Here is a 20,844-nt window from a genome sequence, read left to right on the forward strand (position 1 = left end):
AAAATGTTACCACTGTGGGACAGGACAAAAGGCATAAGGAAAAAGGAACCCTCCTATGTCATTCTGTTAACTGTAGATGAATCTACAATTCTCACAAGAAGTGCAGTGGAGCGAAGGTCACTCTGACAACCATACAAAGAATGGATTCAAAGCAGCGGCCCTCACACCTTGCACTCTGTCTCCACAACTACTCCTGAGGTGGTTTGGGGCAGCGGTGAGAAGTTCCTTCCTAAGAAGCTTCCAGGCGATGCTGAGCCTGTGGTTGGGGAACCACTCCAAATGAAAGGACCACCGTAGCTCTTCCCCCATTTCTACTTCTTTCAAGGGAAAGCAAGGGGCCTAATTGTTTCTCTTTGTTCATTTTGCAAGGCCCTTAATCTTCACAAGGACTTTCTTAGGGGCCAGGCCTTTGAGGACTGTCCGAGCGTTTGTCATCTGGGTATCTCTGAGGCATCCGGTTAGAGCAGTAGTGCTCCGAGTGTCCTCTAACCAGCATGAGCTGGGGACCCCCTGGAAATGCAGACTTTGGGCTCCGCCTCAGCCTTAGTGAGTGGGAAACCCTCAGGGTGGGGCCCAGCAGCCTGAGTTTTACCAAGCAGCCAGCTGACCCTCGTGTCCACCAAAGTCTGAGGACCATGGACGAGAGGAAGGCAAGAGCTGATGCACGAGTCCAGCTGGAAAGTTTTAATTTAATGTTAATATTTAGGAGGGGCTTCCCAGGTGTACCGCATTCAAAACAGGATGTGGCAAAGGAAACCCTGAGATGTGGTTTCCGTAGATAGTGGCTGTTGACTTGGACTTCCTCACCTGCAGAGGCAGAGGGCAGGGTCAGCTTAGCTCCTGCAGGCAATGCCATTGCAATGAAGTGATCAAGGGGTCAGAGGTGGATCCCTACGGTTCATACCAAGTGACAGTTAGTAGTGTTAGGTAATGTCGACTACGTTTGATCATCACATCACCGTTTTGTTCCTGAAAAGGGATTCAAGTAGACAGGCTTGTGGAGTACCAGGCTCTCGGGAGCGCTGTACACACTATGAGCACAGTGTCAATAACTGTGAACAGTTATTCTCTAAGCTGGTCAACTCAGCTACAGGAACTTGATTTTTCACGGCTGATTGAAGGTCTGTTCTGGTTTTCCTACCCTGCTGCCATGAGGATTTTGCAAGCGTATAGCAGTATTTGGTTTCTTGGCTGCCTTTTACCCCTAGCTGTGATTTGAGATGCGGCTGTCAGTATGTGGAGAAGCGGTAAGTCGCCGGGGACGACAGCCCAGGGAGTGTGTACAAGTGTGTGTGTTAAATACCAGCATGCGCATGAGTCATCACGACTATTTGTGGATCAGGGTGAAGACTGCCAGGTAATCTTCAGTGCCTGACTTGGCTCCATAGCCAAATGTATGCGAGGCTGGAATGAGTCTATCCAGGTATTGCTCTGACAGCAAGTTAAGCCGTAAAATGTACAAAACTATAACATGTTTTCAACACAGCATTAAGAATAAATTGGCAGCCTTTGAAAACTCCCTTTTGTTGATACTTTGTGAAATTTCTCACCAAATTCTGATTATATAGAATGGTGCAGAGAAGAGCTGGATTACTGGAGGCAAATAGATTTTGGTTTGAATATCGGTTGTACCACCATTTTAATATCTGTTCAGGCAAGTTGCTCAGACCCTCTCTCTAACCCTCAGTTTTTCCAGATATAGCCAGGACTAAAATGCCTGCCTCCTGTGGCTGATCCGGGGAAAACATGATGAGACTGTCTGGCGCTGGCGGGTGTCGGACACAGACATTCAGCTCTTTTCTTTTTGACGAAAATGTTTTGGGCTTGGTATAAGTTTTTTCCTCCATAAATTTAACAGTGTGTGGGAAAACATGTGTGATTATGACACACACATCCCCCCCACACACACTGCTTTTCCTTGCTTCCTTTTCTCGACTGCTTCAGTCAGCACAAAGTTCGTCCCTCATTGGTTCAGTCAGCTCTGGTACATTTGCCAAAAACCTGAAGGTCCTTTTATGGTCCGAAAAGTGATACTCATAACTGGAAATCATCCAGATCATCATGATACTCTTGCTCATATCTGTCATGGCTACAGAAGACAAACTATAAAGTATTAAAAGTAGCAGAATTATTTTCCTATGCTCTCAAAAAAACTAACTCAAAAACAAGTGAATGTTTAGATCAGTATGACCAAAACACGCTCAGATGTACGATCGTAGCAAAGAGCCAAAATGGGATGTAATTTGCTAATGTCCAATCCCATGAATAATAGTAAACTCTTTTTCTATGAAATGTGTTAGACCTTCAGCAAAAATGAAAATAATGTTGTTTTAAAAGAACTCCTTACACATTTTTCAGAGGTTAAAAACCAGCACGTGCAGAATCTAGTTGAAAATAAGTTTTGTTAGACAGACTAATATTTTATAAAAAGTACATGCCAATGCCTTGGGCTGAGCCTGAAGTCTGCAGCTCACCACAGTTCCTGGCTCACTTATTGCTTTACCACCCCTGGCCCACGTTTCATGAAGGGCAGGGCTTGCCAAGGCCCCAAGACATTTAAGTTTGTAGACTGAAGTTCCAAACACCTACATCAAAGTCCTGGGTTCCTGCTCAGGCAACTGGGCTCTAATAGCAGAGCCCTCAGCAGTCCGTCCCTCCCAGGCTTTGGCAAAGCTTTGCCTCTTCAGCATGAAGCAAAAATACCGGTTTCCTAGAGTTAGTAATCTCTGAGAAATTTAATCTTTGTCTCTGGAGAATCTCCAACAATCTTTAAAGGCATCTCCGATTCAGTCTGCCCTGTATTAATGGTTAACAGTCTGTTTTCCTGTCTGGACCCTGACTGAGGACAGGGCCAGGCAGAGGGCGAGGAAGTCCAGTTGATGAAATTACAAAGGCAACCCAAGCTCAGCATGTGTCACCGGTCACTCACGGGAAACCAACGCTGCAAAAGGTAGAGACTAAGACAAACAACCCAAAAACCCCTGGGAGAGGTGATAATTTGGTGAACAAGTAAGAACTTACACTTAAAAAAAATAAGAATTAGGAGTTTGTAAACAACATAGAGCAGACTCCTGTGAAAATGGAATCATTGGAAAAATGGGAGTTTGTTGCAATTAAACATACAATTGCCCAAATGTAAATAAATTAGTAAACGGGATTAATAGTGAGCTGGACAACTACATAAGCTGGTGGTATGAAGGTAAACTCAGAACCCTTTAGAGTAAAAGAAAGCTATTTGGAGCACTTTAGTTTTAATAACTTACTTAATTGTTTGTTTGTTTGTTTGTTTGTTTGAGATAGGGTCTCTCTAAACTGCCCAGGCTGCCCTCAAAATTGCAGTGCTCCTTCCTCAGCCTCCCTCGGTGCTGGGATCACAGAGGCACACTACCATGCCTGGTAAATAACTCATTTAATTCTGACAACAACCTTCTGAGTAAAGAACTATTATTATATACTCACGGTGGTAAAGTAACACAGCTAGTAGATGGTGGGACTGAAACCCAAACCAGGGGAATCTGACATAAGAAATACTGTTCTTAACCAGTATTTAACATTGCCTACTTAAAAAGTAGGAGAGCAGAGATGTTACAGTTTAGATTTGTGGTGTCCCCTGAAGCCTCGTGTATTTGGAAAGTGACCGGCTGTCGGAGGCCTGTACACAGCGGTGCAGTAGGGCACTGGTGAGCTCCTGGCTTGTTGTTTGGAGGGGCCCTGGTTCCTACGAGCATGGCTTGCAAATATGTGTCACCCGTCCCTGCTCCTCTCTTCTCTTTCTGCTTGCAGCCACCATCACGCGAGCAGCGTTGCTACACGGTGGCCCTCTGCCATGTTGTTTGTGCCTTAGAGACAGACAACTGTGGACTGAAACCTTTAAAAACCATGAATAAAAATAAATCTGTCCTCCTTGAACTTGTAGGTGTTGGGGGTTATGTTTGGCTATAAGACGGTGACTAAGACAAGGGCTATGTAGGATGTATTCAAGCAGGCCAGGGGCCACTAACCTGGAGTTAAAAAGACGGAAGCAGTGACTAGAGGGGAAGAAATAGTTGAGAAATAAAAGTAGGAAATAAGCTGAGACAACTTAGCAGATCCTCCTGAGGGTGTAGAATGCTTTAAATATGTGAGGGTCCAGGATATAGCTCAGTGGCAGTGTTTACCTAATTTACACAGGTCCTGGGTTTTGATCCTCAGCACATACACACAAAAGGAAAACAAAGCAAAACCGTATCTAGCTGTGTATTTGTGAAAATCTGTAACTGTACCATGAAGAAAACCCCAGAAGTCTCCACAGGGAAAAACAACTGATACAAAGTACTCTGATTAAGGTGAACATGGGATGTTTCCTATATAGCAACAGAGTAATGACTTTTAAATTCCTATTTCATGTTAATACAGAATGGTAAGGTTTGTTTTGGGATGATCTGTAGCTTCTAAAGTTTTGAATTTAGAATGCCATACCCAGACAAATATTAATCAAATAAGCAAGAAAAATAAAGCCATTTGGATGCTCTAGAATTCGGAAAGTCTAGCATATAGTGGTAGTTGAATACATAAACCAACAAAATATAAAATAATTCTAAGAAACAGGAGATTTAAGGTATAAGAAATATCAGCAGTTGGGTATTAACTCAGAAGTGACAGATTCTAAAACAAAATTAAAAGTGCACCCACCACACTGGAGCCTGTAAATGCTTCTCTTCAAAAAATACAAATGACAATAGTACATTTGCTTCCCTGTAATTCTAAGCCCAGTATTTGGGTCTATGGGTAAAATATTTACATAATCATAGTATAGTAAGTAATGTGCTGTAAAAGGCTTTTTCAAATTACTATTATTATCTAAGATTTTTAAACTCTTGGTCATAGAATTTTTTTAAAAATACCTAATGGATAATAATAAAGAAAATTAATAGGTACCAGTAGTTATAAAGTAATTTAAACCAACACAAAGCATAATAGATTGTAATTATCAAGAAAAGCCCAAATGAGATCAAATAACTTTCCCCCCCTTTGGGGAGAAAACACCTTACTTCTGCATTTTCCAGCATAATGGGAACGCCTTCTTTTCTAGATCGTGTTTCAACTAGTCTTGAAAAGACAAGCAAGAACACCTTCCAGCCATCTGAAGAAACTTCTAGGCAGCAATCCAAGACATAGGCCACAGGTCAAAGCCAACTCAGCCATTTAGTGGTGCGAAATCTCAAAGTTAGGTGAAACTTTCTCAAAAAACTATGAACTTTGAGTAAACAAATAACTAAAGCATCCTATTTTGCACTTTCATTTCCAGAGTTTATCAAAATTTAGTAAATGAAAGATTAGTAACTACGGTCTGTAAAAAACATAAAACTGTGATTACATATACGACAACATTCTCTGCCTATTTTCCTCCATCCTCAACTTTCAAAAACATATTTGGTTTATCACGGAGTCTGGACTTTGTATAAGAAATGCAACAAACTTAGAGTATACGTGTCTGGGTGATATACTTTAAATGTCTTTCTAGGCTTTTTACAATGAAATCTAACCAAAGAGCATTCAAAACATGGTCATGTCATCTCATATGACTCAGTTAAGAAGATAATTTTGAGACAGCATGCTAATATACTAGTATCTTGTTACAAATGTAGGTATATTTTATAATCACCAAAATGCACTGGCCTATTAAATTCAAAAGAATATGAGATGATTTAAAAGTAAATTTAACTTACTTTGAAGTCTAATGTCCTTTAACTGGAAGTAAATTTGCACATTTAGTTAGTCTATGTGGACTTGATAGACTTAAATGATAAACTAAAATTCATAGAAAACATATAGGAGCCCATCTTTGTGATGGTGGGTTAAGCAAAACCAAATACACACACACACACACACACACACACACACACACACACTAAACTAAACTTCATCACAACTGCATGCTTCAAAAGATACTATTGAGAAATTGAAATTACATTCCACAGAATGAGAGAAAAGTGCCTGTAATCATACATTCTCATGGCGGACTTGCATCTAGGATATACATAAAACTTTTCTTACTCAATAATAAAAACAGTAAATAGCCCAATTAAAAATTGACAAAATATCTGTATGAAGAGATATTTTGCCAAAGAAGATAAACTGGGCCAATAGACATGTGAAGAGATGCTCCACATCATCAGTCATTAGAGAAATAATAAAACCACAATGAAATACATTCTGAAACCTACTAGGATTAGTATAATGAAAGAGAGAGAGCAACAGCTCTGGGGAAGGATGAGGAACAATTCAGACCACCATCCTGTAGTGCTGGTAGGTATGTAAAATACTGCAGCTATTTGGAAAACTCTCTGGGTAGTCCCTTTAAGAATTACATTTATAGGAAAATGGAGGCTCCTGGAAAACTGAAAAGTGAAATTAAGCAGACACACAAGTTTAAATTCTGTATGGTTTCTCTCATATGGGAAAACCAAAATATAAATAAGGTAAAAAGCAAAATAAAGGTAAGAAAATGTGGTGTTTATACACAATGGAGTACTACAGACATTGCTCGCTTAATGAAGAAGATACGCTCCTGAAACTAGGTCGCTAAATGCATTGGTCGCTAAATGCGTCACTGTATCCAGTATGTTCATTGTGTTATTCAAAACAAAGAACTGACAAAAGCAAACTCTCTAACTTGATGACTTTGCTTTTATTTGCATAACTTTTATGGGCAGTACTGTAGCGTATAAGCCAGGCATGGTGGCACACGCCTGTAATCCCAGCACTCGGGAAGCTGAGGCAGGAGGATCGTTGGGAGTTCGAGACCAGCCTGGGCTACAAAGTGAGTTCAAGCCCAGCCTCAACTGTGTAGGGAGACCCTGCCTCAAAATAAAAAAATAAAAAAATAAAAATAAAAAAACCCTCTAAACTGTAACCTATAAGAGAAAATAAAACTACAGTACTGTGCTTGTTACGGTTTGCATCTAGAGGTCCCCTAAGGCTCATGTGGCCATAGGTGAGGCTTTTTGGAGGTGACTGGATCTAGGATGTGTGATGCTGTGTTCAAGGGTGTGATGCAGGGGCTGATTCACAGTACGATGCTGGGACTGAGGAGCCCCTCCATGACTGTGGGTGCTCCCCTCCCTAAGCTTGGGTAGCCTGGATAAAATGTCAGGGACATAAAGTGGATCACTGTTTATGGCTTGCTGCTCGCTGTCTTCTGCCTGCCCTGCTCTGCCATGCACTCTTTCTCCTCTGTGGTGCCCCTCTGCCATGCCACCCTGGCCAGGAGCGGGCTGAGTATGGACTGAAACCTCTCCAAATTGTGAGCTGAAGTAAACTTTCCTCCTTTTAATTTGGGTGTTGGGAATTTTGTCTCAGCAGTGAGAAAAGTGACTAAGACAGTACTGCACAGTACAATTAGCAAAAACTACAGTACTGTATACATAAGGCATGCTGTACAAAAAGATACTGAGGGTCTATGAACAAGATGTACAGAACTGCGTGAAAAAAATGGGTCATAAGTCTGAACAGTCATTAAATAGATAAGTCATTAAGGAAGGAATATCTGTATTCCACCATAAAGACATAAATTCGATTCATTTTTAGGAAAATGGATGCACATTGCAACTCAAAGTTTAAAAGAAATATATCAGATGCATGAGTTTAACTATTGCATGATTTCTCTTTTATGAGAAACCCAAAGTCTAAGTAAATTAAAATGCTAAATAAAAAACAGATAGTGGGAAACAGGAGGATAGAACTTTTGCAAAAGGGAAAGAGGTCAAGAGATGGAAGGAGGAGGAGGATGGGAGGGCTGGGGTGAGGCAGTGGATGAAACAAGAATTAGGCTGTGTTTGTATTTCTACCAACTCCCACAACTACCGTAATTATTATGTACTTCAAACATGTCCTGATAAAAATGAACAAGTACACAAATACGTAAATAATACAGATTGCATATAGAGTTATCATATGACCTAACAATTCTACTTCTAACATACCTGAGAAGTGAAAACATATGCCCACATGTAATCACACGGATGTTCATAGCAGCATTATTTATTACAGTCAAACAGTGGAAACAATCCAAATATATAAACTAATGAGTGGCTAAATAAAATGTAGTGTGTCTTTATAATGGAATGTTATTTAACAATAAAAAGCAACGAAGCTCCAATATGTGCTGCAAGTGGGTGAGTTTAAAAATACTTCTAAAGCTTATTCTGGTGATGACTACATAATAACGAATACACTACATAGCACTGAAGTGTCTGCTTCAAATAGACGAATTGTATGGTATAGAAAGTATAGCTCAGTAAAGCTGTTAAAAATGTAAACAGACAGCCACTGATCCCATACGTACACGTGTGGAGTCTTTCAAAGGAAAAACAGTAACGAAAGTAAACTACAAAAATAAAATTGGTTGAAAAAGAGGCGATGCAAGAAATAGAAGGAAAGACCAAATGAGACATTTTATCAGTTTCCTCGTCTATAAAATAAGACCAAAATACTGTTGTGGAATAAATGGATGCTGAAAGGGCAAGAAAGTGCTAAAAATAAAAACGTGATCATAAGCAAATGAAAGCAACTGTCCCAGAAGATGAAATCAAAATACAGATTGTGAACCAAGAGAAACAAGATTATGAAATTAGAAGATCAGCTCAGGAACTTAAATAATAGGATTTGTATAAAACAGTAGCAAAGAAGATGGAAGGAAGGTAAAATGAAAGCAGCGAGAAAAATTCCTATGCCTTGAGAACACGAGCTTCTAGATCGAAAATGTCCACCGAAAAATGAATGACAAATGTTTTAAAATTAATTTCAGGGTACCCTAAAATTTAAGAATACCAAAAATAAAATTCTTAGAAGACATTTCAAAATTCTAATCAGCATGATATCAGACTTTTCAGCTGTAGCCCAGAGGCCATAAGACAATGAAGCAATGTGTTCAAAATTCTGAGGAAAAATGTAAAAGATCCTCTAGACCAAAAGTTTTATACTCAACCTAGCTAGCAATCAAATATGAGAGCAAAAGACAGGTCTGTGTGTGCACATGGCCCTGGGTTCAATCCCCAGCCCTAAAGGAGAAAGAAATTATAGATATGGACTAAAAGTAACTGATATATAACCACCTATGCCTCCTTTCTTGAGAAAGTACTGGAGAATATGTTTCATTACATTCTTACCTCTGGTGGACTGAGCAACTGCATTGAAGATAACAGTATGTAGTGTAGCAACTGTTGTTAGTTCCTATTATTTTGTCTTGAGATCATGGACGTTTTTATTGTTTTAGGTTATTTTGTTTTTGTGTTCATTGTTGTTGTTTTGTTAATTTTTTTCTCCTTAAAATAAAAACAAGGAAATAAAGAAATAAACCAAGAAAGAGCTTCTGTGATCTAGGCAGCTGAGGCCCAGAACAGGAAACCAACAAAGACAGGAATTGAGACAAGAGCTCCACTCAGAATGAGAAATGAATTCACATTAGTTGGAGCAAAACAAAACCAAACTAAGTCATAATGACTCAGTGGGGACATAGGGGAGTGGGCTCAATAAAGTGCTACATTAGAGTGTGCATGTTTGATAATTAAGAGATATTTACCACGTCTCAGGAAGCAGCTAAATAGACCATGAGAAAGTACAAAAAAAGGGAACTGGGGAAGTGTACTGAAAAAAAAAAAAGTACATATATATATATATAAAATCAAGCTGCAATGCCTGACTCAGCAGGGGTTGATGTTTACACTGTCTAACAATATTACCACAATTTATTCTTTCCGGTACTGGGAACCGAACTCACAACCTCGCGATTGCCAGGAAGGCACTGTGCTGCTGAGCTAAATCCCCAGCCCTATCACTACAATTTAATGTTCAAGTTTGTGATATATCTCCGTTGGGTGGGTGGGACAAGGGAAGATGGACATGTGGTACGGACTTGTAAAACCGTTAAATAATCTCAGCAGCAAATACTGCCTAACGCTGAAACAACCCAGTTAGAGAAATTCTGTTTTAAAATCATGATGGTAAAATCCAGAAGAAAGAGTTAAAGAAGTTGGATATTGGTGTTTGGGGAAATGGGGGCGGTGTGGAGTGCCCAACTGCTACTCTTTAATGCAAGTGTTCTAGCACTGCTTCACTTCTTAAAGCCATGGTGTATATTGATTCGGATAAACCCATTTTTAATCCACAGGGAACCATAAAACTAAAAAAAATACTACGTGGTACAGACATAGTCTGCCAGCAATTTTAGGGAATGCAGAAAATACTTATTTTCAACAAAGGTTCTTCTACTGCATATTGTTTTCAGATCAGTCATTCTGATTACCAAATTCAAGCATGCAAATTTGATCAAGAAAAAAGAAGTTCTGCATCATTTCCAATGTTGTCTTTTTTTTTATTACTTGTTACAGTCTTTGATTGTTGAATCAATCTTACATTCCTATGTCTGGTGGACTGAGGAATTTTGTTGAAGATAACAGGATGTAATGTAGCAACCACTGTAAATTCCTACCATCCTGTTTTGAGATCATGTATCATTTCTGTTGTTTTTGTGTTGCTTTGATTTTGTCTTCATTGTTGTTTTGTTAGTTTTTTTTTAATTTTTAAAATAAAAAAAGAAAATACTTGTTTTCTTTTCTTTTGAAAACTATCACCCAACTGAAAGTCAAACTCAAAGAAGCTAAGTTTCTATTCTGAATTCTCTTGGAAAAACATCTCTAACTAAAGGATGTGCAGACTTCTATAGACTTCTTTGTCATCTCAGGCCAGCAGTACTACCTAGCAAAAAGACACTCCAATGAAATAAGAACTGTCTCAATACTGACTCTCTGAGTATGTTTTATAACCAGAAAAAGGCTCCCGGTGAAGGGCTAGTGTGCCTTGGAAGGAAGCCCAGGGAAAGAGAGGAAATCAATGTTATGTGCCAATCTCAAAGCCTAGAGCCCCCAGGTAGAAATGTAAGGTGATGCACTAGTCAGAGGTGGTTATGCAGACTCACCGGAAGGATGTGTGTTAGAGGGGCCACAGCATCAGGGCAGAGACTGGCCTCATCCCCCTGAAACTGTCAAGGTTGCTGCCTGAACAACAGTGGGCTTTCCCTCTTCAAACCAAATCCTTAGGCTCAGCTTCAGTCAAGTCATGTCGCATCCCTTCACAGGTGCCTTCGTCTTAAATCCCAGCACTTAAACAATCAGCTTTTCCCTTCCAGGAGGAGCTCCATGGTACAGACCACATCCGCTAAGCAGAGCACAAGCTGATCAAGACGCTAGTTTCCTGTGACATAACGCACTCATCAGATTGTCCAGTTCACTCAACCATTCTCAGCTCTAGAACTCGAAGGCACCAAGTGCATTCTGCCTTAGCCCAAGAGCCAATCACTGGTTCTTCAACAGCTGCTAACATAGGAGAGGAATTACCCAGTTTCCTGCTCCTCCTCCTCCTCCAGGTGCTGTACTCTTTGCAGACCCTTGTCTGTCTACCTTTGTCAGGGTCATAGCTCATCATTCTTGGGACTTTCTTTGTTCTTAGTCATCGAGTAAGCTCTTTGGTCAGAGGAGAGAGCCTCTCAGACAGGTTCCCACTTTTCCCTTTCTTAGAAACCTGGGTTCCCTCCGTCAGAGATGAGTTCTTTTTATAATGTTATGAATACATGGCTAAACTCTTGTATCCAAAGAGCCTTTGCTCTTGTCTAAAGTGAAAAAGAATATGATTACAACATGCATGTCATTATCTAACTCTCTTGGTTCCTTTTGTGTTGCTGTAGAAATCCTAAGCCCAGCGACAGTATAGAGAAAAGAGATTTATTTAGCTCAGATTCCAATGTCTGAAAATCCCAAACAATACAGTCATGTATCTGGTGAAGACTTCCCCAGCTACATGACAACATGGCAAGTATGACACTGTTGTTGTTTATCTAAGTCCTGGCAGAAATGTCTCCCAAGCACCATGAGATAGCCAAACAGCCTTAGCTGCCCTTTGAGATCAAAGAACCTGGTTAAGAACAAACAGTGAAGCCAGGCATGATGGTGCATGTCTGCAATGCAGGCTGCTTGGATGGCAAAAGAAGGAGGATTTACAGTTCAAGGCGAGCCTGGACAACGTAGTGAGCCCATGCCTCAAAATAAAGCATAACGAAGAGCTGGGTATGTAGTTCAGTGCAAAGGCCCTGGGCTCAATCTCCAGTACCATAAAAAATGCTGTGGAGCCATAGTGCCTAGATTCAAATCCAAGCTAAGTTACTCAAAAGTAAAGGTACATTTTGGTGTATTAATTAATGTCCTGATTTCCATGTCAGTAAAATGAGAAAGACAGTAATACTGAATACATCGGCTTTTGTGGGACTCAAATGAACTATTATACATAGGATACTTAGAATAATACCCTCTACCTAGTAAATGTTCAGTAATTGTTAGCTGTTACTATTATTCTGAGATAAAAGTTCAATACTGACATACTGGGAAACTGGCATATATTTTTTAAAGAGAGAAGTATAGAAGTATGAAGAAGTACTGGAACAAGTTTCAGTAAAACTATAATTGTCACACCTTTAAATTCCACTCCAGTATTGGGACTTTTGTGTGAACAACAGCTCATCTCCTACGTTCCAGGTGCAGTCATCCCCATTCAGAACTGCAGGGAAGTTTAGAGGGACTTGCATGGCATTAGCTTTGTGGCCTCTTCTGTCGACATGGCCTGAGAACTGAAAGGACCCTCAGGCCCGTAGATGTCTTGTCAGCTGGTGTCTGCTTTTCATAGTTTTACGTGTGACAAGAATATTCAGTTTTCAGCATCCAAATCATTTATTAAAAATCTTATTGCCAGATGTGATGGCGCACGCCTGTAACCCCAGCACTCAGGAGGTTGAGACAGGGGGATCATTGCAAATTTGAGATTAGCCTGGGCTACAAATGCTGTCAAGGCCAGCCTGAACAGTCTAGGGAGACCCTGTCTCAAAAAGACAAAAAAAGTCTTATTTCAGTTTTTCAATATAGTTGAGAAAATTGTTCTTAATGGAAACTGGGAAGAATGATAGATTTTCCTTCCAGTTCACTTTATGCTGCCTCATTATGAGAAGGCCTTTTGGCTGGGTGGTTTTCCAGTTCCTGGACAGTAGAATCTGAAGCAGATCCCGTCTGTGTGACTGTTGGTGGCTTTGCCTGGACAGTGTTCTCTGGCCCCGCTCTGAGTGTGCTTCCCTCCATACTCTCTGCATCTCTGACTCTTCTAACGCCCTCCCCTTATTTCACCTCATTTCCTCAGTGTGTTTTTTATTTCCAAGGAGTTTTAAAGTTTGTGATGACTTGAACCTAAATGTCCCCCAAAGCCTCCTGTGCTCATAGGTAAGGTTTTTGGAGGTGCCTGAACCTAAGTTTTGTGATTAGGGTTAAGCGTGGGTAATAACTAGATTAGTCTGTTGGTTGGTGTAGTGTGGTTCTGGGTGTGGACAATGAGAAGAGCTGACCTGGCTGTGGGTGGCACCAAGCAATAGGCTTTTGGCCTGGGTGGAATAAAAAGAGGAAGGGAGGCTCCCCGCTTCCTGCTGCTTTCTACCTGCCCTGCCATGGACTGCTCCTTCTCTCTGACGGCCCTGTCCCATGCTGCCCTGCCTTGGAGTCAGCTGACTGAGGCCTGAAACCTACCCAAAATGTGGCTAAGATAAATTTTTCCTCCTCTGACTTGTGTATGTTAGGTATTTTGTCCTAGCAATGAGAAAGTAAGACAAAGTTCTGGTTCTACAGACACGGCATTTTCTAGCTAACTGCTGTAGACCTTTCTAGACTGGAATCTACATTTCCAAGTGAGACTTGAAGGGGTGTTGGTGCCCACAAAGAATGAGGCAAGAGTTTCAGGGGTCAGGAGTCCTGTCTTTTTTCTTGGTACCCTACAAATACTCTGGGTGTGAATATCTATTAATTATTTTTCTGTAATTACATTTCTATAATTTTTACCCCCCTCCTTATCTCCTCCTTTTCCATCCATTTATCTCTTCTATTAAACAAAATAAAAATTCTTAAGTATTCTATTAATGTTGCTATTCTAGTGATTGTAAAATCATTCTACTATTACTTTTATTTCAAACTTTTTGATTAATGATAAGAAATACCTACCATGTCTTATTGAGAATGATTAAAAAAAAGCCTCCGTGGACTGAACTATTTCCTATGGAAATGTCAGTTAGCTCTCTTAAACATTAATCATTTCCTGTCTGCTACATATAAAACACACATTTTATCTTGCAGCACAGCTTTCATATAATAATTTATCCTATTTGCCAGTTCTTGAACAAGCACAGATTAAAACTTATAAAAACTTTATTAATAAAATCTAAATGAGCACAAAATAGATTTTTAAATAGATCAAGATTATGGATGTCCTGGAAACATATATTTTAAAAAATGTCCTTGGAAAGTGCAGAATATTAGAATCCCTGACATGTAAATGTGGTGAATAATAGTTTAACAACCAATCTAGTTTAAATGAAGGGAAATGAGGATAATAATATTCAAATGGGAGATATGGCTGATCCAAGGATATGAGCTGGAGAAGTATCAACATGTAAGTGGGAACTGAAGCAATGGAAATTGATGATATCACTGAGTTGAAGTAAACCCAGGGAGAGACAGGAAAGATGAGGAAGGAGCCCCAGAGAATAGTGACATTAAGTCATCAGAAAGAACAGAACAATCAGGAGAGTGTGATGTTACAAACGGGGCAAACTGACATCACGTTTATGTCTCTTCCAACCTTTACTTATGAGATGTTTCAAAAATGAATAACTAGTAAGTATGATTAAAATTGGCAACTACACTGTACACTAAAGATTAAATATCAATGAAATAAACCAAAGGTTCCTTCTAGGGGACCCCCAAGTCTCTTGCCCAGAGGAATAGCTGCCCTGTGTCATCTCCTCCCCTTGAGTTGTGGGTAGGACCTGTGGAAAGATGGACCTCACTTCTGTAATTGGACCTTTGGTGTGTAACTAAGGTCATTATATATTTTAGACAAGAAATAGCCCTAAAGATAACAATTAAATTGATTCTAAAGATTACATCAGACTTACTTAAATTGGTGAATATACTTTTACAGAGAAAAAATTCCTTTTTTCTGGGGGCCGGATACCGGGAATCGAACTGAGGACCTTGCACTTACCAGGCAGGTCCTTGTGCCACTGAGCTATATCTCCGGCCCTTAGAGAAAAAATTCTTGAGATATAATACATGATAATCCCAGTTTATGTGACAAGAATGTCAAGAAAAGAGATTCATTAAGTCTGGAGTACAGGGTGGAAACTTGTATAGTTGTAAAACTTCCTAAATAAGTCTGATGAGCATTCTTAATTAAGAGCAACTGAGCTCAGTGTGGTGGTGCATACTTGTAATCCCGGCACTCAGGAGGCTGAGGCAGGAGGATTGCTATGAGTTTGAGGCCAGTCAGGGCTACAAAGTAAGTCCAAGGCCAGCCTGAACTGCACAGCGAAACCCTGTCTAAAAAAAAAAAAAAAAAAAAAAAAAAAAAAAAAATCAACTGGACTGGCAAATGTTATATTAAAATTAAAGAAGTAAAGATAAAAATTTACATAATATCTCAAATTATGACTGACATCATGATTGCCTATAATCATCAAGTCAGCAGACAAAATACTACCAGGACTCTGACCAATACAGAAAAACCCAACACAATTCTTTCTTAGAATTTTCACAAGTGGTATCTCTGAGGATAAAAGCACTGTAGCTAGTGGAAATATTGACAAGTACCATGGCTTCACATAAAACATAAAAATACTAATAAAATTATATTATGCAAAGTTAGCCTATAGTTGCTTGAACATCTCAATTTCATAACTTTCCCCACGCATTCATCAAATAAACCCAAGTTTTTCCAGCATCTCTTTTTTTATGAAGTGAAAGAAACACTTCCACAATTTTTCAGAGGTCATTTGAGAAATCTCAAAAGATAGTTCTAGGAAAAGAAAAAGGGTTTCCTATATTCAAGACCCAGTTTTTTTGAAAGGTAAATTGTTAATTGTCAAACAAAGCTTGGACATTTGATTAAGATAAACTCATAGGTACCTTAGAATTAGTACTTGGTTGAATAGTTCATTGTAGGTTGTAAATAATATATACATTTTTAAAAAACCATAGATGGCAACATGATCGATAACTTCAGTTCTTTCACAAGTGAAAGTAAGGAAACTTCATTCTTTGCCTTCTGTTTCCCTGAATCAAAGATCCGCATAGGAGGGGAAAGTTAGGAGGCTGATTCAAGGCAGATGAAACCAAGAGCATTCGGTGAATGCGTAAGGGAGAAGATCAGTGAGCACAGTCCCGCAGTGAGCCAGTGACCCAGAATGACAGGGATGGGGGGCTGGTGAGGTGAGCTGAATGTAAGGCTCCAAATCAGGCTCTGGTGTCAAGCTGACCTCTTGCAAGAGTGGACTGTGTAATTAGGGTGTGAGATATTTGAGAATTTGGATAGCTGGAAATAATTTAGAGTACTCCTGAAATAGACCAGAGCTTGTGTTACTAAAATTTAATATGTTGCTATGAGAAAAATTAGTCCACACTTTCCTACTTCCTATACATTTTTCCCTAGGACTGTCTAAATATCTGTCTTAAATGGTTTTGTCCTAGGTCACAGCAGTTATTTTGTTTTGTTTTATCTTGTTTTCTCGCAGTTCTGAGCATTAAATCCAGGACCTTCACGGTGAGCTACATCCTTAGCCCACTTCTTCCTATTTTAAATTTTGAGACGGAATCTCACTAAGTTGCCAAGTTGCCCAGGCTGTGCTTGAACTTGTAATCTTCCTGCCTCAGTTTCTCAGAGCTCAGGGATTATAGGCATGTGCCACCATCCCTAGCTCCATTTGTTTTTCAGAATGTATGTTTGTTTAATTTTATAGCAATTTTGAGGAATTGCTTAATTGTTGATATTTTTGTTTTTTAATGATTAAATTAAAGAAGCAATAAAAATATTTTCTGCTCAAAAATGCTCTAAGAGAAAAAAATATAAATGTTTAGTATACAAAACCCTTTCTAGAGCATAAACCAGATACATTTAGATAGATAGAAAATATTCTGATTCTGGCTCTTAAACTTGGTGAATCAGGCTATAACAGTAACCTGCCAAAAATCACAAGAACAAAGTGGAAAAAAGTCATCGCTAGATGTTTCCACAGATTAGGATATTTGGCATTTTGTGTCTGAAACATCTGCAAACCTGACTGAATTCTTCGTCTGGATATTTTGGCACCATGACACCTAAGTTTAGGAGGTTTTTCTATTTTAAGTGCTTATTTGGGCAGAACACACACATACACACACACACACACACACACACACACACACACACACACACACGATCCAGTGCTTGACTTCTAAAACACAAGGTGGGGGGAACTAGCCTCATTTCCCCCCGTTACACCACTGCTCTGCTCTGAATGCTCTTCCCCCACTCCACTCACAAATTCATCTGTGAGAACCCCAACCCCCGAGGTGATGTTGTGAAGATGATGGGTCCTTTGGGAGTAGTTAGGCCATGATGGTGGAGTCCACATGAATGAATTTGTCCTCTTATTTTAAAAATTCCCTTCTGCAGAATCACTGGCTCTGCTGCAATTTGAAGACACCATGAACAGATGCCTGTCTAAGACACAGTCCTTCACCGGACACCAAATCTGTGGCATTTTCATCTTGGACCTCCAACCGCCAAATATGTAAGAAATAAACTCCTGTTGTTTACAAGCCACCCAGTCTTATAACATTTTGTTTGAGCAGCTCAAACTGACTCAGACAGAAAATCAGCACCAAGCGCATCCATTGGAGTTGAATAGTGGTAGACACCAGAAATCTTTGAGGTACATGTCAGAAAAGCTAACCTAGGCACGAACAAGCACTTAAGGAGGGTTCTGATGAAGGCTGAAGACAAGACGAGAGCTCAAGAAAGACTCATATTCCTTAGCGAATACCTAAACAATCTTGAACAGAATTCTGGGACAAATATAAGTGATAAAGGCCTTTGTGATAAGGTATTAGCTGGAATTGAAGAGGATATAATTGGAAAAATGGTGGAAAGACCATTCTTTCATTTTATAATGTCTCCACCCATCCTGTTTATAAAGTTTGTCATAAAGTAGCAAAGAACTTGACTGAATTGTGTTCATGTTCTAACATTTTATGGAAGGTAAAATTTCTGAAGGACAAAATTGGATATTTAGTTAAGGAAATATCTAAGATGTGCTTATCTTCTTTTGACTGCCTGTGTAGCAGAAAATGCCCCATCCAAGCCAGTGTACTTAAGCTTGTTAGCTGCCCAGGTAATAGTTCCTGTTCCAGTTCCGGTTGCTCCTGTCTCTTAGAAATGGCTGGTCACTGTGATGCACATTGTGAGAACTAATCCCTAAATGACAAGCCATTCTGCCTCTGCACTTCCTGCTTGCTTACCCCATATGAGCCCTAGACCACCAGAGATCAGAGCCTGATATTCTGGGAATGATCCGATCAGTGCCTATCGATATAAATAAATCTGCCTCCAAATTCTGGGTGTCTTTTCAGTGTTTCTGCTTGCCATTGTGTCTGGTGCACTGGCCAGGAAGACCAGCCATGCTGACCTTTTGGGTCACTGATTGAGGCCCTCACAGATGGAGCAGAGACCTCTCTAAGCTCTGACAGGAAGGCAGGCCCTAGGGATTTCTTGAGTCCCTTCGGAGGTCTGGAGGAGGATTCCTGACTCCCTGCTCAAGTGGCTCACATCGGATCCCAAAGGGAGGAGGACACAACCTGTCTGTTTGTCTGCCTGCCTGCCTGCCTGCCTGCCTGCCTGCCTGATCCTAATAAGCCCCCTGGGGGCACCCCAGTTAGTCTGTCAGTCCTGCTCAGTTTGAGCAAAAGAAGCGCTTGATCAACTGTTGTGAGTTAAGGCCACCCTCAAGGGAAGGGGGTTGGAATGTTTAACCTCTGAGGGCCTGTTGAATGAATGTGGGAGTGAGTGGAATAGACAGCATAAGCAATAGGCTGCTCCGTCTGTGCCCCAAGACCGGGAAGCCCTGGTGGCTGACTGGACCCTCACCCATGGTGCCGTGGCAATTGACATATGGCATAACAGCGGCCTCACACCAGCCTTAGCTAAGTCACACCTAAGTCCCCGTGAGGGCTCGGCCAGGCCGACAGCTTGAATGGTCTGTCTCTGAGGGGCCCCCACCCTTTGTCTGTTGCCCTGTCATTCAAGGGCACACAACACACACCTTAGGGAGATACAGAGGCAGAATGGGAACTAATTAGGGCACACAACACACACCTTAGGAAGTACAGAGGCAGAATGGGAACTAATTAGGGCACACAACACACACCTTAGGAAGTACAGAGGCAGAATGGGAACTAATTAGTTAAAACCCAGAGTCCCTGACTGTAGGAAAAGGTGCTTTTCTAGAGTTAAAAATGAAACCAGAGGCTTATTCTTCCTGAGAATCTCCCCCTTGGCATCTTAATCTGCTGCTGAAGTTGCTGCCAACAGTTTCACCTCCCCACTTCCAACTGGTCCACTTCCGGCCAGTTGAACTGGTTCGGCTGGCCATTGCCTTCATTTGGCCATAGAAGCCCCCCTCTCAACCTTCTGCCTCATGGCTACACCTGTCCTGGTCAGATGGCATCATCTAACACCCACCTGAGATGACTGTCATCAATTTTTTCTGAGTTCCACATTTTGACTGAGGAAAAATTGAATTGTCAGCCCTGACAAATGAGTTGCTCCCTGCTAGGCCTTAATAGATAAGACAGACCAAGTTCTATCAAACTGGCAACAGCCCACAGTCATTGCAAAAGTTGGGGGCAAACCTGTGACTTCCCTGGTAGACAATGGAACAGAAATCTACCTTGAAAAGTTCCCTCTGTCAGAAAGCTAAAATTACTGGGGCAACTGGGACCCTTGACTCTCACCCCTTCTGCCAGGCACAAACTTGCAGCCTGAAAGGACATCTCACAAAACATGAATTCTTTTATATGCCAGTCCCCATACCACTTTCTGGAAGAGACTGCCTCTTCAAGTTAGAAGCAAACATCTTTTCACCAAGCCAGTCAGCCTCCCTCTCATTTAACCCTGCACCTTCAGCTTTTACTGTTCCTGAGAGGAAGATGACAACTGCATCAGGCTGATAACCACAGTCCTGAAGTTCTGAAAACTCTCCTCCCAGAGGTATGAGCTAAAGACTGACCTCTGGGCCTGGTCACCAACCATGCAGCCTCACTCTGACCCCCGTTGTTGTCAGATGTCACAGGAAGCACAAACGCATCCAGCCAAACATCAGCCTGTTAGACCGGTAATCACCCTGGACAAGATCTTGGTGCCATGAACAACACAGCCATCACTTTGCATTCTGTGGCTCCCGACCCACACACCCTTCTGGACTGTTCCGGATACAAAAGATGCCTTTCTCTGCTTGCAAGTTGCTCCCATTAGCCCCTTCAGTTAGAAAGATTCTGAGACCAAAGCCCAACTCACTGGGACTCAACTGCCACAAGGGGTTAAGAACTCTCCCACTGTTTGGGGGAGGCTCTAACAACTGATTTGGCAAACCCGCCAGCACCTTTCCTCCAAGGTTTCTCTGTCCCTTCCAGCTCCATCATGGTCACGTGAGCAAACAGTATAGACTGTCAAACTGCTAAAATACACCTCTCTTGCCTGTAAAGCCAGTTCAACATCTCTGAGCTGCCGGCGCTACCATGATTGCCCTCCATGTACATTGCCTCAGTCTTCTGCCACCCACAACCTGCTGGTATAACTGCCTGGACCTAAAAAAAATGCCTTCTTCTACTTCAATTGGCTCTTATCAGCCAGTCTCTCTTTGTAACTGACCTGGATTCAAAACTTCCAGAGGTTCAAAAACTTGTTCTT

The sequence above is a fragment of the Chinchilla lanigera genome, unplaced genomic scaffold (assembly GCF_000276665.1).
Source record: "Chinchilla lanigera isolate Chin_1 unplaced genomic scaffold, ChiLan1.0 scaffold00099, whole genome shotgun sequence".
In the NCBI taxonomy this organism is placed as follows: domain Eukaryota; kingdom Metazoa; phylum Chordata; class Mammalia; order Rodentia; family Chinchillidae; genus Chinchilla; species Chinchilla lanigera.